Consider the following 13,313-nt stretch of genomic DNA (forward strand, 5'->3'; position numbering starts at 1 on the left):
GATAAACCTTTTAAATGTATAGCCTGTTTCTTAAGAAGCTGTTTGGGGTTTTTTTTCCCTGAATTAGTCCAATAAACCATTTGCATTTGATAATTTAACTGATACAGGGGCTGTGTCAGGTAGCAAATTTGCTGCTTTATTCTTCACAACATGAGGAAATTTCACTTTAAAAGCAGGTATTCAACTTCAAAGCTTTATAAGCTGACACAAAACACAACATGCACAAACCATCCATGCTTCACATTTTGGCTGTTTGCAGAGCCCCAGAGTGACGTGGAGCTGGCTGACAGTAAGGGGGCTGAAGAAGGGTTTCTGTGTGAGCTTCTGCTGCAGCCAGATTAGAGGAGGGAATTAAAGGTAGGGTGTGGTTCCCACCTAGAATGCCTCTCCTACAGTTCACAGACCTTCACACTGTCTTATTAACGTGCACTTCCCTCTCTCCTTCCAAATACGCGAACTGCACCCTCTCCCAGGTCCCTCCTTAGCTTAAGGGTGCTGGCATGTTCTCTACTGACTTTCTGGAACCCAGGGATTTTCAGTTATTTCCACATCCTCCTCCCGTTTCTCTTCTGGCTGTGGTGCCTCTGGCTGCCTGCTTGACTTCCCACTCCACAGGTCTCCAAGGCAAGGGCAGAAAGGCCAAAATTAAGAGAGCAGAGTGATGTTCGCACAAGGCAGAAGGGAAGAGGAACAAATAGAAATGGCCTGGGGCCCGAGCTGCTTATTCTCTCTATCTTGCCCTTCTTTCCAAAAAGGCAGCCTTCATGTCTCCTCGAGTTCTTGTTAAGTTTCCTAGCTGTTTCCCAGCTATCTTTTATTCAGCATCCAGCTCTGTCTGTCTCAGTTCTTAGGAAGACGGGAGTGTCTTCTTTGCCTTTAGGCAGAAAAGGTTGCATCAAGGTGAGGTGCAGGCAGCATGTTGTATTAGAACATGTGGCCTAACACACTGCAGCACAGCCAAGAAGTCTTGAACATATTGCTGCAATGTTTGAAATTCTGGTGTTGTGTGACATTCCCCCCAGATCAAAAGTTGATCCCAATCTAGATCAGCAGTTACTGTAGAGCCTGCACCTCAGGCCTGTGCATCTAGCAGTTCCTCGGCTAGTTGTCAGCTTGGCCCAACCATACAGCCCTAACTCACTCCCTTGGCTTTACAATGTTTGTTTAACTACTCTTTCATTTTGCAATGTATCAGAGATGCTCCTCACTCCATACCTTCCAGACTAGAAAGCTGGTGTCTATAGGCAGTCTCCTCCAAGCCCTCCCCTAGCCAAGGCTACAAATGACCTCTGCCCTCTTGCTTGCTGCAAGCACAACTGCAAACAGCCCCCTCACCCTGTTCCCAGGCCAAGCATTGCAGGGAGGGAAAGGGAAGGTAGGAAAAGGAGATAGCAAACTGAGTTATTGTTCACAAGAAGGATGGGGGAAGCATAGAGAAAAGCTGACCTGAGCTGCAAAGCTCTTTTAGTTTCCTCTTTCTCCTGTAAGGATGATTTCTACTGTTCCCCACCCCATTCCACCACTCTAATCCAACTCCTGCTCCTAAAGAAAAGCAAACTACGCCTGCCTTTTGCAGAAGTCCTGGCTTGATGCTTTTCTGTAGGAAGTCAGTCAATCAAAGCAGCACTTCCCATTGGCAAAGCTGAGAGTCTTATGAAAGGCTGGGGTCAAGATACCGATAGCACTGTAGGTCTTTATATGCCTATGTATTAGATTGCCAGAATAAGATGGGAACTAAGCCTTTATCTGGTTAATTATTCCTTTCATTTTCTACAGTATTCCCATTTCAAAATCTGTATGTATACCTTTGCAGGCCCTAATAATAGTATGTTTGTGTGATTCCAGCTGACCAAACAACAGAAGTTATTTATAACTACAGATGACCGGACCCTGCTGTATTTTCATTTATGTAATTTTCCTTAGATCATTCATTGCAAAGTGTTCATACTTTTATGTTTCTCACATGCGGAGGCCCTGTAGGTTAGCACACAGGAGATTAACCTTGGCAGTCTGCACTGCTGGACTGCCTGAAGAGGAATGTTCATTGCAGCTGTTTGAACCAACAGCCCACAGAGGCCAGGGGTTAGATGGCTCTTCTCAGTGCCACACCAGGCAGCAGGTGGCTGCAGTGTCAGTACTGATGATTTTCAGATATAAAGCTTTGTAAAACTGGTACTGGTCTACGGTTTTGGTTTTTTCCTTTGTGAAGGTTTACTGGCACTGCAGTGGAACAGTCAGTGTCTGAGAAACTGCAAAATGAGTCAGTGGGGTATTAAGCAGGATAAAAGACTGTAAGGTAAAGTGTCTTCTTCTTGAACAGTAAACAGAGCCACAGTATGTCCGTCTGTGCTAACAGAGCATCATTTCCCATCCACATAAACTGCACTAAATTAAAAAGCAAGTTTAATGTTTTCAGGTACTTCTCTCTGACCAAGCTTAAAGGGGACAGGCATGAATTTACATGATGACATCCGGGACATCAAACGCTACCTCTTTGAATCCATTCTTCTCATAACAACCTTTTCTCACTGTATGGAAGGCTTACAGTGGATAATGCACTTTCTGTAGACCCTTCCCTAGATGATGATGCTATCCAAGGTAAACTTACTCAAATAAGCATACTACAACCAAAACAAACAGTCTGAAAAATCCCTTGTTTCTGCCTAGTAAGAAGGGCAGTTCTCCACAAGACTCCTACAAGAGGACTGAAGCTCAGAAGAGGCAAAAGACCCAAAGGAAACTGCTGTGCCCAAGGTCTCCTCTTAGAATTGTGCATCAAGATTCACAGCAGCCAGATAGAGACTGCAGCATTTTTTACAGTATACACTGCATTAAACAGGCCTCACAACTAATCCAAGGAGACACACACCCAGCCAGGGCAGATCTACTAAATAAAGCCACAAGGTCTTTTCCTTAAAACAGAGACTATTAAGGAATTTGTGATTAAAAGTACGCAATAAAACTCATAGCTGGCAGTAAACAGTTCCAAAATGAAGTCACTGAGGTTACATTCCTTTATCTTAAAGTAGCATAGGCATTCTTATTTGGTCCATCCAAAATACCAGAGAAAAATGTATTCAAATATTCAAAGAAAAAGCAGGGATCTTCTTTGTGGCCTTTAAATATTAACCTCCACTGACAAGGCTCTGTACAACTGAATAGTGGTGCTGTTCCCTAGAACAAAACTTTTGCCTACTTCACAGGGGGTTATCTTTTCCTTTTTATGTGCTTTTTTATCTATGGCAAATTAAAGCATTTTCTGAAGAGTTCAGAAAAGGGAAGCCAGCTGGTATTGGGAATTCTGATATCACAGCCATGGAATGCCACATGCTTAATAGCCAAGTGTTTCCATCCCTCTGTATACATGAATCTTCCCTCAAGCTAACCATTTTCATAACCTTTTGCCCTTTCCATGGCATCATAGCTATTTAGTAATATTTACTTTTTTTCCCATCTTGTAAAATGTGTGACCCCTTTGCCTTGCTAGTTCGTGGCTGATCCCCACGTATATCAACCCCAACTCAGAGTAGTTCACAGAGTTTGTGTTCTCTGACATACTTTTTTCCAAGTGTGTTAGTCAATACCCACTAATGCTGCCTAAGGAAAAAGACATCCAAGAGATTAGGAAGGAAGAGGAGGTACCACAGCTTTTTAAAGCTGTTGTCTGGTGGCTTTAGTCTCAGGCACCAGTCTCAAAACCGTGTTTTCTGGAAGAGCTTTTCTCTTTTGAAGCCCAGTGCCTTCTGGGCTAATACTGAGAACATGTACTTGGCACCACATCCAACATAGGGTTGTAATTAGCAGCCAGAATAGCACTTCTGTTGACCAAATAACCAGCTGAGTTTATTGCTAAAGACCTATTTACAATATTATCTACTAAATCTAGACATTATTGTAACTGCTGTATGGTCTAAGCCAGGTAAAGTTCTATTCTCTTCTTCATGCCCACTCATAAGAATGAACATGAACAGCAGCTAAAGTGCCAATATTTGTCAACAAGCTAAAGACTTTCTTTAAAGTACAGCAGAAAAGATCCAGCTGCAGCTTACATCAGAAAGAAGACTGAAGATACTTTTATCCTAATCCCCAATGTAGAATGGCATGTGAATATTTTTTTCACCATATATATTAAAATGGATGACTGTCCAAAAGAGTTGAATCAATTAATCAACTTAAGTGGCTACATTTTCAGTAAGAGAAAATATGCTACCTATTGAATGTTGAGAAATCATGTTGTAGAGAATAATGATGATTTAAAACATATAGTTTGTATTCTTTGCATCCTAGAAAGTCTGTGATGAAAGGAAAACTGATTTGAAATATGCACACCTAATTTTTACTGAGTCCAGAACTATGTCTGTAACAGTATGTGCAATACAGTGATTATTTTGTGGGGAAACCTATATATTGCAAATCAGAAGTGTCACAGACCTGCCAAAGTTCCACGTGGTGCCATCAGGGTACCTCAAAAGCTGTGTGCTTTGCATTATCTCTCCTCAGCATGGAGTTGCCTGCAACCTGCACCTCTGAGTAAGGTTCTTTGCAGCTCCCATGCCTCTAGCAAACTCATATAAGGGATCTGAAATACAGAAGCACAGCGTGTGAATAGAGCAAACCAGAGTAAAGCTCCTAATATTTCTCTATTACATTGGATTTTCAAAAGTGTGAAAACTTTCTTAGAAATCTTACAGACTAAAAAATGTGCAGAATGAAGTGCAATACTGACCCATAGCCCTTCTTTTAACCTTGAGCAGAAAAAGTAAAGAAACAGCCTGGAAAAGCTTACAGAGAGAAATGCATTTCTAAAATGTTTCTAAACAGTCTGGACTTTGAAGAATTCCTGCAGTCCTTGGTAAACTTCTCTTGGTAATGAGAGTCTCTTTATTAGAAGTCCTCTCATGGCAAAGCAATCATTGGATATTAACTGATTATGTAGTGAAACCAATACAAATGCAGTAATTATAATGGGAATGAAAAGAATAAAATAATAAATGAAGAAATGCTACATCTGGAAGTCTTGTGTGCACATGGAGACACTACAGAGAGTATCAGCAGTAGAAAAACAGCAGCAGGAGCACAGACTAATTGTACAGGATTTAACACACACCCTCCCTTACCTGTATGGGATCTCAGGTGTCGAGAATGTAATTTTCAATGAGGTCATTGGTGCTGCTGTTGGGATTTGCTTTTAAAATTCAGCCCAGCTTTCACAGACTTCTTTCTTGGAAAGCGGGAAGAGAAAAGCAGGGAAGGAAGCTGTAAAGAACAGGACCTGTGCTCTCCTCTAGGATGCTCACACTATATGACACACTGCCCGCAGCATTGCTGCTAGACACATTCCTGAAAAGCCTGAAGGAATGCAACAAGTGTCTACTAAAATATGCAAGGCTCTCTGCAAGATTCAGGACAAGCACTGCACTTTTTGTTCCCCCTTTATTGTTGCCCTTTTGTTAGCTTGCTTGATAACAACTGTTGTCATTCTTCTCTGGAGGGTCAAAGCAACATAAAGGCCATTTAGGCTGCCCATCATGTATAGGAAGCCTTGAGTAGGAGGTCTGCCATCCGCATTTGTGGAGCAAACTTGTGTGGATCCCAACACCAGAAGCTGGAGGGGAAACCATACAAGACAGCGTTACAACCTGAAATATGGTTGGTCTTGTCTATCTGTCATCCACCACCAACGTTAACACTGCAGATCTGTCCAATTTGGAAACACGAGTTCAAAAGCCTTCCCACTCTCTCTGCTGATTTCCATGCAGCTGCTAATCTTGTGCTCGATACGTTTGTTTATGTTAAAGATTTGGTGTAAACAGGGCTTATTTTGCATAGCTGTCTGAAAATGTCCGCACCAGACAACCTATTCAAAAATGGGCAAAAGTCCAAATTTTTGTGTGAAGCTTTTAAAATCCTATGGTCTACAAGAAGATGTTAAACTTTCTAAATCAGAATTTAACATCTTCAGAGAGTTCAAAAGGTTTCAGATAATCCTTACCACTAAACTATACTAAAAAGTAGAGAGGATAATTCTGCATGAATTCTGCAGCTTCCAAATGGTTATAGGTTCCTTTAAAGATCTGCTTAACACAGACAACATGGTGTCAGTTCTTAGTAGAAACAAGGATTGGTAACAGCACTGCGCACAGTGATGAGTTTGTAATGTACCTCATATTTATTTTGGTCTCACATCCATTATGAGAAGGAGCTTGTCATTTCTTGATGAAGTAATTTAGTAAATGGAGAGCAAAGAATGTAATTTAATTACTGGTTTAAAGAATTTATGTGATGGCCATGCAGTTCTTTTATTCTCTTTTACACAATGTATTCTATTTTTTATGTCTAATGCTTTAACACAGTGTGTCACATTGCTGACCCCAAGATGTGTGGAAAACCCAGGGTCTCCGTGACAGAAAATCAGACTGCAAATTAACTAATTCCTCTTTGCTGCTTGGAATCAGGACTGGCAGCACAGCTTTTCCCAAGTTTTTTTTTTTCACCCTGAACTACATGGGTGTACTTAGACATTTTCTGATGGACAACACAGTATTGCAGCAACCCTTGCACTGGACAGTACAGACGGACTCCAGAGATAAGGTGGGGAAAGGTTTGAGTTGAGTTCACCACAACACAATGAGAAACTTAACATGAGCCGGCTTCAGTGTGCGCTTGCAGCCCAGAAAGCCAACCATATCCTGGGCTACATCAAAAGGAGCGTGACCAGCAGGTCAAAGGAGGTGATCCTGCCCCTTTACTCTGCTCTCATGAGACCTCACTTGGAGTATTGTGTGCAGTTCTGGTGTCCTCAACATAAAAAGGACATGGATCTGTTGGAACGAGTCCAGAGGAGGGCCACAAGGATGATCAGGGAACTGGAGCACCTCCCATATGAAGGTCGGCTGAGAAAGTTGGGGCTGTTCAGCCTGGAGAAGAGAAGGCTGCATGGAGACCTCATAGCAGCCTTCCAGTAACTGAAGGGGGCCTACAGGGGTGCTGGGGAGTGACTCTTCATTAGGGACTGTAGTGATAGGACAAAGGGTAATGGGTTAAAACCTAAACAGGGGAAGTTCTGCTTGGATATAAGAAGTTCTTTCCTGTTAAGGTGGTGAGGCACTGGAAGGGGTTGCCCAAGGATGTTGTGAATGCTCCATTGCTGGCAGTGTTCAAGGCCAGATTGGACAGAGCCTTGGGTGCCATTGTTTAGTGAGAGGTGTCCCTGCCCAGGGCAGGGGGGTTGGAACTAGATGATCTTAAGGTCCTTTAGAACCCCAACTATTCTATGATTCTATGATTCTGTAACACTGACATGCCTTTCTTCAGGTAGTTGAAAAGTCTGGTGAAGAGGGCCACATGCAGAGCTCAATCAGACCACCTAAAACTATGCTAGAGCACCTTAAGAGAATGCCTCAGGATAATCCAAGGCTATAGGTGTCTGGAATCTCAGTTTGAATCTATCCATTAGCATCATGAAGAATATTCATCTCCAGCATCAGTGAATCTGGCTTTGTTTAGCTCCAAGACCTGCAGACCCCACTGCAGAAACATTTAATAGCCATTTAGAGATTTCTGGCTCATGGCTGTTCTTATCCTGAAGCACAGATTTCATTCAGAAGCTCTTGTTTTTCAGGTGCTGAAAATCACAGGAGTTGAAAACCAAGGACAAGAAGAAATTACCTCTCTTCAAACACTGTATTTATCTTTAAGGCAGGGAAAAATGAAGCAGGAGACGTCAGTGAATGAAGCCCCTTTACCTCTCAGAGAAGACTACATGAGAATTCAGAAGTCCTGGTATAATTCTCAGATTCCTGAGCTCACGAGCAGCAGCAAAAGAGGAAAATTGCTCCATATCCTGTAGAGAGGAAATGAAAGGTATCAGGAAAAGAAGAATGTGCTGTGTGGTGCGAAAATGCTGTTTTGATTTTTGATGCTAAACATCTGCCATACTTTTTTTTGTGGAATCACTTGACTTAGTGAGAGAATAGCATCTTCAGGATTGTGCAAAGCCTGTTCCAGACTCGAGCTGTCTGAATTGGCAGCTGTGGGAACACCCACAGGAAGCATGGGACCCTGGAAGAAAAAGTGTAGGAGTGCATCCTGTGGGGATAGATAAAAGTCAGAGCTGGGCTATGGGAACCTCTTCAGAACAAACTTGCAAATACAGTTTCGCAAGTCAAAGTCCCAATTGTTTGTTCAGGGATTTTTTGGTTATTTGTTGCTTTTATTCGGCTTTCACAGAACAGAAACAGAAAAAAAATCTCAAAAAGAGAAAAGATGAATGAAATCAAAGCTTAGATGTTTTCTTTATTGTTTGGTGTAAGTTCACATGCTTCATAAGCAGTGCCACAGCTTGCTTCGTTTGCCTTATGATAGAAGAGTGCCACAATACACCTATTTCTAGTCCACTGAGTTTGATAGTCTGTGTCCCCACACAAGCTATGAGAGTAGAGCTAGAGCAGAGCTGCCTGTAATCTCTATCATTGCTTCACAGACAAATGTCTCCTCTCATCCATATGAAATCTTACAATTACCAGCTATGAAACTGTTCATGAGGAAGAGTAACAATGGGAAAGAATTTAATCCATTTCTTAAGTGCTCCCAGTCACTGAAATCAAGTAGAAATCAGTGCCATGTAAACAGATGGCTTCCCCTGAATACCAGCAGGTGATCGAGAGACCCTCTGCTATAGGAACACACAATCATAGAATGGTTAGGGTCAGAGGGACCTTAAAGATCATCTAATTCCAACTCCCTTGTACTCCCATCATCATGGTAATATGCTCATCTTTCTTTTTACCTCTATAGGCCCTGCTGAATAAAGCTAGATGGATTTATTTTTGTCTTACCTGGATGACATTTTTGTTTAATATTTGTGCCTAATGTTTTTCTCAGTCGTTCAGCCAACCTTCTGTTATCCATACAAATGATATCCTCCAAAATCAATGCCCACAGATTGATTACACATTGTGTCAATGATTATTTCCTTTTGTGTCTGAATGTTCCTATTTCCTATATCATTGGGAAGGTTGAAAAGGAGTTGGCTTTCTGCCTACTATCTATTATTTCTTGAATGACACATGCTATATGTTCTCTTGTACTTTTTACTTTCCTGAGTGAATAATCCTAATCTGTTTGATTTCTTCCTACAAGGAGTATGTAGGAAATTCTGTACTTCTCTGATATTTTCACTACCTGCCTGGAGTTTGTTTCTAGTACTGTGCCCGTCTTATTTTAGATGGGGTTATTAAAACCAAAACGAGGACACAGAATCTTAGATGCAACATGTAATGATCTCCATGTGACTGTCTACCCACTTCTAACATGCAGTCTAGTAAGTAATTTTCTCCTGTCACACCCAAACCAGACATTCACTGTGTTGTCCAGCTAGAGAGAGAGGAAGAAAGAGAGGAAGGAAGAGAGAGAGAGGGAGGGAGAGGGGAGAGGAGAGAGAAGAGAGGGAAGGGAGAAGGGGGAAGGAGGGGGAGGGAGGGAGGGGAAGGGAAGGGAAGGGGGAAAGGGGAAAGGAGGGAAGGAGGGAAGGAAAGGAAAGGAAAGGAAAGGAAAGGAAAGGAAAGGAAAGGAAAGGAAAGGAAAGGAAAGGAAAGGAAAGGAAAGGAAAGGAAAGGAAAGGAAAGGAAAGGAAAGGAAAGGAAAGGAAAGGAAAGGAAAGGAAAGGAAAGGAAAGGAAAGGGATAGAGGAAAAGAAAAGAAAAAAAGAAAAAACAGAAGAGAAGAGAGAAAAAAAAAAGAAAAAGAAAAAAAAAGAAAAAGAAAAAGAAAAAAAAAAAAGAGAAAAAAAGAAAAGAAAAAGGAGAAAAGAAGCCACCAGTTCAGTAGAGGTTTAAAGAAGTAAACATTTTGCAAGTTATCATGCAGTGTGGAGAATTGGTGACCATCTCTCAAAGTGCCTTTTGATTCCCCAGATGCTGATGGGAAATATTCTGGAGGCACAAATAGACTGCAGATGTTGGAGAATACATCTTAGAATTCTGCTGAACATATTACCCTACTGGGAGGCTGTTTTGAGTCTCTGGGGACATTCCTTTGAGAGCCCAGCTGATTGTCTCATATTGAAACAACATGTCCGAGATACATTCCAAGTAAAAGAAAATAGAAAAGGGGTACTCTGACCAAATATAAATCATGGGGCTAAAGGGCAGTTTATCTTCCTTCCTTCTACCATTCCTTTTCTCCCCCAATGAATACTCCCCCCAGGGAAACAGACCACTGGGTAAATGACTGCCAAACATGATGACTCAGACATTAGGCACTGTCCCCAAGTGCTTCACAGATGGTGTCTGGATGGGAAACCCAGAGCTTTCGGCACCATAAGCCTTGCTACTTTTTTTTGCTCCCTTTTTTTTTAATTCACTGCAGCATTACTTCTGATCTCACGTCAAGCCCTTACAGCACTGGTGCCCCCCACAATGAATGCTGCACCTAACCTTACAATGGCCAATGTCATTGGCACATGAAAAAGATAGGAAATGAACTGTATCAGACCTAGGGGAGTGGGAAAAACAAAGCTGAAATAAATACATTGCTTAAAAGATTACCTTGTGTCTAATTGGAAAAAAAATAAATTCTAGTATATATTTAAAAGGAAAAGGGTCTGCTGTAAAAGACAGGCATACTGCGAAGTACAGTACATTAGGACAATTGTGTAATAGTAGGTACTATGAAAGAAAATGTTCTCTGTAGTTTTTATTGGTCTGCTTCTTTTCATGGAATCCTGTTTGTTTCAGTAAAATCCTGTTCCTTTCAGTTTGCTTTATGTTCCCCAAAGCTAGCACATCTTAGCAAGCACATCTGGATATGGGCAAGCCTGAAAGCGGTGGCATTTTTCTATCCTTCTCCAGTACTGCATGTTCACACTAGACACTGGAGAAGTCCTCTGCGAAAAAAGCCAGCTATTTTTCCTCCCATGAAGAGAAGCTCAAGAAAAGCCCTGCAAAGGCTTTCAGATTATGCACAATGAATCCAGCTATCACTACCCTAAATAAAACATATCATGGGAAATGTGAAATAGCCCTTCCTCTCTCTCTCCCTCTCTCACATACACACGCAAACACACACTCACACACAAACCCAGCTGCAAAGGATAAAAAGAGGAATTGCACATTGAGAAGAACCAGGTCCAGCACATATTTTTTTCTTCCTCTTCTTCCTCTCCTTTTGTTTTTAAGGTTTGCCATCAGTATCATCCATAAGAAACAAAAGAAGAACGTTGTTTACTCCAACTGGAGAGGAGAAATAACTACATATTTTTGTGGGTTCCAGTATGTTTCAAAGGTTATGCAGCAATTCATTGAACTTCTCTAGTTTACACAAATTCAGCTGAGCAGTAATTCCATTCAAATCAATGCATTTTTTGAACATTTGTATAAAAGAGAGAAAATTCAGACATTTTGCCTCCAGATTCAAAGTAAAAGGTCCCAGAATTAAAAGCAGCAACCCTTAAGTCAGCTGATTTGTCTGTTATTTAAGAAGGAGCATCTGACAGAACTTGACAGCACTATGCAGAGACAACTTCCCTGAGCCCTGGGTTTTGTGAGCTGCATGAACCTTTGCAGCACTGTGCCTGGTGGACCAAGCCAAGGTCACAGGCACTGACCACTGTAGGGTTCCTCACTGCACCACAGTCACTTCAGAGTCACCACACCTGGAAATACACAGTTCTTATCAGCCAGTTGGTGAACTGCTCAGGAACCAGTGGTGTAAATCAGCAGAAAACCAGCCAAGTCTCTAAAATGTGCCTGGCAGGCAGTTTTCAATCCCTGCCTGGTTTTGGAAGCAACTTTGTCAAAACTGGACCTTCTCCACAAAGTACTTTGATGTTGATGAATCGGTAAATTCCAACAAAAACTTGTTTAGTCAGAATTTTTCTGACCAGCTCTGCTTCCTCCTCCTGCCAAGACTATTCACTAATTCTCAGGCTTTCTGTGTGGCTCCAGGCAAAGGTTTTCTGCCGGGACCATCACAGCTACAGACCCCTGTGCTCAGGAGTCTGCAGGCACAAATGAGTACTGGCACTCGCCTGCTGGGGTCCTTCCCTTTCGTGTCCCCATGGGAGAGCAGCACTATGCAGCAGCACAGCTTATAGCCTTCCTCTCCATCCATAGCACAGCTCCATCCAGGCCTGTGTCATTCCTGTGTAACAGGAGACTTTGTCATGGTAACTACAGTACTCTTTTACAGCCAGAGAATCTGAAGTATAGAGAAATAACCAGTTAGACAGTGTACAGCAGCATTAAAAGTAGACTCCCACCCGTGATACCTTGCCCTGTATAGAATCATCAATGGTTCGGTTTGGAAAGGACCTTAAGATCACCTAGTTCCAACCCCCTGCCATGGGCAGGGTCACCTCACACTAGACCTGACTTTTTACACTGCCAGGGATGGAGCATCCACAGCTTTCTTGGGTCAAACAGTCAGTAACATCTATTTACACATTCAAATTCACAGTTACTGCTGTGAACTTGAGTCCAGCATAGATGGGAGTGAGCCTTCACATAAACTGGGGAGGGAGGCTGGGAGAGAATAGACCAAGATTATATTAAAACATTTCCACCCCGCAATGCCTTGTGCTGAGAAGAGGTGTTATTGTCTGCTTTTAAGTGTACCCTCCCTTTCAAGTTTTTCTTTCTTAATAAAGTATCTGAGGTCATGCTATTGTCATTAGAGCTTGGCGAGTGCTCAGCAGCTGTCACCGTGGCAGCAGGAGTGTGCCTGGTGCCAGTCCCCTTTGTCACGACAGCCACAGCAATGTAAGGAGAAGGGCCTTGCAGGATGCAGGACAATACTGGGAAGGAAAAGGAGGGAATCCTCGACCTTGGGCTAAGGCCTGGTGGCAGACTATTGAACCCTGCGCATCTTGACAAACCACAAGAGTGAAAATTCTTGGAAGCTGCAAAGGTTGCAAGTGAAAACAAAAGATTCTATCGTGTAGGAAATTGAACAAAACACACAGAAATTTGTTTTGTTTTCAGAGATAAAACAAGCAAACAGCACTCTGCGAGGGTCAGGAGCACTGAGCCCTGTATTGCAGCACTCACGGCAGGGAGAAGGGCAGAAAAGCTGGAGTAAATCTGGAAGCAGGTTGAAAAGAGCTCTTTACCTTTCCAAATCTTGCACTGTGGGCAAGGGATACCCTCGTGCAAAAAAAGGACAGTGACACTCTACTAGAATCTAAAACATTAAATCATCTATCCAAACAAACCCATGATGATGTAATGTAATCAAATAATTGTCTTTTGAGCCCACTGCTGAGGCAACTGATAGAAGCAAATGAATCACCGCTACAGAGCTATGCCAGCTGGGCG

The sequence above is a fragment of the Neopsephotus bourkii genome, unplaced genomic scaffold, assembly GCF_033783945.1.
Source record: "Neopsephotus bourkii isolate Nb327-2 ecotype Australia unplaced genomic scaffold, CSIRO-AGI_Nbou_v1 NB_753, whole genome shotgun sequence".
Taxonomy (NCBI): Eukaryota; Metazoa; Chordata; class Aves; order Psittaciformes; family Psittacidae; genus Neopsephotus; species Neopsephotus bourkii.